The sequence below is a fragment of the Schistocerca piceifrons genome, chromosome 6, assembly GCF_021461385.2.
Source record: "Schistocerca piceifrons isolate TAMUIC-IGC-003096 chromosome 6, iqSchPice1.1, whole genome shotgun sequence".
NCBI classification, from domain to species: Eukaryota; Metazoa; Arthropoda; class Insecta; order Orthoptera; family Acrididae; genus Schistocerca; species Schistocerca piceifrons.
Genome location: NC_060143.1, coordinates 219,333,683 through 219,338,074, shown reverse-complemented (window position 1 = coordinate 219,338,074; position 4,392 = coordinate 219,333,683).

The following is a 4,392-nucleotide window of genomic DNA, read 5'->3' as shown; positions in this document are numbered from 1 at the left end:
TTTGTGTCTGTGCTCCGTCCCAGTGACAGCAGGTTTCCATCAGTTTTCGTCAAGCACCGCGTTGTCCGCCAGGCTCTTCGCAAGATGACCATTCTTGAGCGAGGTAAGGGCGTCCACCTGGCTACCACCTGTATGTTTGCACAATGCGTTTCCGGCGCTCACTCTATGGGATCCGACTTGGCCCTCGTCCTGGGCCGCTGGCTCTGTGATTCGGTGGAAGTGGCCACCAGCGAAGGTATCACAATATACAGGATGAACACGAAATCTATGTATACCTTCCGTGAACGGTTCATGATATCGAAACGAAATGTCAGTGACTGATAGTAGGCCGAAAGGCACGTATTCTGTTACATGGGTAACACCGTTAACTCTTGTATGAACTGAGCCAGAGAAACAAGTATGGAAGGCTGTTATTTTCAGTGAAGCCTTCTAAATCTTTACAGAATACAAGTACGATGGTACACGTATTTTCGCAACGCTGTTGGAGCTGTGTGCTAAATCATGAAAGGCAAAGTGATCGGGATTGTCCACTGCGAAAACGTTCAGTCCAAAGATTATTAGTTCACACTATCTGATCAATAGTATCTACAGACCTACTAGTAGACATTAGTGTAGGTTGTGTCCACCTTAGTGACGACTTGAACTCTGCTGGCGATATTCTCAATGAGGTGTATGAATGTCTGTGGAGGAATGACAGACCACTCATTCACAATAGCCAAAACCAGAGAAAGTAGTCATGTCGGACATTGCAAGGAGGGGGGAGAGGGTGTTGGAGCGACGTCAACGTTCTGACTCATCGCAAGTGTGTTCCATTAGTTACATAGAGGGACTCTGGGAAGGGCCAGTCCATTTCAGGCATGTTACTGAGAACAGATCCTTGCTTCACAGATTCTCGTTCACGACAGGGTGCATGATAATGCTGATACGAACAATCATTGTATCTAAACAGCCCCTCTATTGCACCTTGCACATAATGCTGTAAAATATCGTTATATCCTTCCACGCTTAGTTTTTATTTAGGGCACAAAGTGGACCAAACCTTAACCATCAAAAAGCACCCCTATACCGCAATACTACCCCCCTCCGTACCTCACTGTTGGCACTTACATGATGGCAGGTAGCGTTCTTCAGGCTTTCGGCGAACCAAAACCCTTCCATCTGATTTCTACAGGGACAACGCGATACAACCAGTTACTCGTGTCCAATCATCCACTGTCTGGTGGTGTCGCTCTGTACACAACATTAAAAAACGCTTAGCCTTGACTACAGAAATATGTGGCTTATGAGAAATTCTTCGACCATTGTACAACGTTCTTTTCAATTCTGTACGCATAGTCATTGAGCAAGTTGCACTGCTATTAGCGAATTGGAAATCACGATTGACTCTTTTCGCTGATTGCATACAACTTTTTTCAACCACTTTCCGCAGTGCTCGACGGTTCCTCTCTATCAGTGCACGAGGTCTGTACTTTGCTACGGCTGTCCTGCATGTTTCACCAACAGTCGACCTAGTCGGATTAGACTGGCCGAAACGTTCCTAGCGGATCTGTTAGTCGGGGTGTCCTGTGACTAGTCCGCGTTCGAAGTCACTGAGTTCGCCTAACCGGACGACTTTCCTTTTTACTACTTCTCTACTGACACCACACTCTCCACCTCCTTTTATAATGGTGGGTCATTCTCTCGCGACTTCTAGTGGACAGTTATGCGTTACATACGGATGTCTGGATACTTTTGATCAGACAGTGTACATTAAAGTACTCGGCTTTTCAAAAGCTTACGAATGCGATTAGAAAACGTTTATCGTTCCATTTAAAGAAAACAAATAATGTTTTCTTCAATATCTTGGTTCGTACAAAAGACGGATACCCACATTACGTAACAATGTGTCTGCTATCATTTTCAGAAAATGTCCTTTCAGTATCTGTTCACGAAATAAGAATGGTTTAAGATTTAGGTGATTTGCCCTCTGTATTTCAGGCTTTGCTATCCCATACAGCTCTGGCTCTCTAAGACTCTAACACCATGGAAGTTATTCCCTGATGTCTAAATACATGTTCTATGATCCTGTACCTCACAGTAATCAGCGTTTCCCGCAAATTCCTTTCATCGCCGATTATGTGTAGGACATCCACGATGTATCAGAGCACTTAGTTTTCAGTTTCCATCTGTAACACAACATCTCAGATGCTTCGACTATCTTCTTCTCCAGTGTCCCGTCCATGGTTCGCTTCCCCGTACAGATGTGGTCAAGGTTTACAAATTCAGTAATTTCTTCCTCAAATTGAGAGGAATGTTTAACACTTGCTGACTTTCTTTTAAGTAGGAATATCATTTGTACTTACACCAGCCACCCTATTACATCACCGTTCCTTCGTCCGTTCCACGGCAGCAGAATTAACTCACTTCTTTAACAACGCGGTCCCAAATTTAGAAGCTAAGCTTTTCAGTGATCCTGTTTCCTTCAGCTTGCTTTGATTTACTCTCAGTCCACATTATGCCTCCATTAGATCGTTCATTCCATTCAACAGTTACTCACATTCGATGAGAATTGAAATGTTATCATTAAATATCGTCATTTAGAGGCTTTCACCATAAATTTTACTCGCATTCCTGAATCTGTCTTCTATTTCCATCTTCGACATACAGACTGAAAACTGGAGAGAGAAAGATGCTTCCTGCCCTTCTTCGTCCAAGCATTTTTGGTTCCAGTTGCTATTGTTATCTCGTGATTCTTGATGTATATTACCCCTGTTTTACAATGATTTATATCTACTTTCCTGAGGTTTTGGAATATCTTGCATCGTTATACGTCGTCTAATTCTTGTTCTTGGTCTGCAAGTATTGTGAAAGTTTCCTTATTTTCCTTAAGTTTCGTCTGCGTTATCCAGCGCAAAGATAGTTCGAGTTTGTATATAGAAGATGCCATGAGAGAAATAGAAAGACCATTGTTGTGTCTAGACAAGACAGCCTAGACACAATGAGAGGAAGCCGAAAGGCACGCGCTTAAACTCACGCAGGCTGGCGTGATGTCTGAAACAGGATACGTAATGACTGCTATAAAGAAAAGTACGTAGCTTCTGGAATACTTAACTTTAATCCACATTTGTAGAACATCGCTCTTGATGATACATTAATAGAATCTCAATATCAATTGAATACGGCGCCTTGCTAGGTCGTAGCAAATGTAGCTGAAGGCTATGCTAACTATCGTCTCGGCAAATGAGAGCGTATTTGTCAGTGAACCTTTCCTTGCAAAGTCGGCTGTACAACTGGGGCGAGTGCTAGTAAGTCTCTCTAGACCTGCCGTGTGGTGGCGCTCGGGCTGCTATCACTGACAGTGGCGACACGCGGGTCAGGCGTATACTAATGGACCGCGGCCGATTTAAAGGCTACCACCTAGCAAGTGTGGTGTCTGGCGGTGACACCACAACCATCATAGTGTGGGAGTCATTAGTCACGTACAGACACATATCGCTACTGACATAGAAGGTGCTGAGAGGAGCATGATCTGACGTCCATACTGTGGACATGAACAAATACGATGTGTGCATGGCAAGTGGACATGCTCAATGGCTGAGTGTTAAATTAAGACAAGAGAGTCTTGAGAGAGGTCGAGGAATTTGGCTATCTCGGAGATTTAACAAAGACTTAGTACTGAAGCAAGAATAAGAGAAAAAAGTGGATAAAACCGATTTTATAAAAAAGAAGTTAGTCTTGGAGGTTAGAAAAAATGTTCATCAAGAGCTATGTGAGTATGAGTGGAGAACATGAGCAACGAGATTGACAGGAATAAAGCGACTCGAAGGCTATGAAATTTGCATCTCCTTACGGACAATGGGATTCGCAGGAATAAGTCGAAGGCTTTGAAATTCGCATCTACTTTCATATCAGTAGTGCTATACTGGTGTGTCAGAGACTGTAAAAAGCTGCTGCAGATGATGAAAACCGAGTGGCAAGGTACTACTTTCGAATATATTCCAGTATCTCGGTTCAAGCACGAAAACGTTCTTTTACAGCTGTGGTACCATTAAATGCCATGAAGTGCGAGATGTGCTCCAGAAATTTTGGGTCAGGTACTGAGCGCAGAGAGGAGTTTTGGTACATCAGGGAGGAAAAACTGATTTGCACAGTAATTCATATAACAACGCGCTTTTCTGTATATACTCGGTGTTATAAGAATGCTAAGAATTTCATCTCGTTAAAGAGTGAGAGAAGGTTTTGTACGAACACGAAATACGGTTTGCTGTAGTATTAAATCTTTGTGGTAGCTAGATGCACGAGAACAAGGAACGGCTATAGTCCGCCACTGACTCACCATCGATATATGAGAACCGCGTTTTCTTGTTTTTAATTATGTACAGATGTGACAGGAAGGACCCTTAACTTAATGTC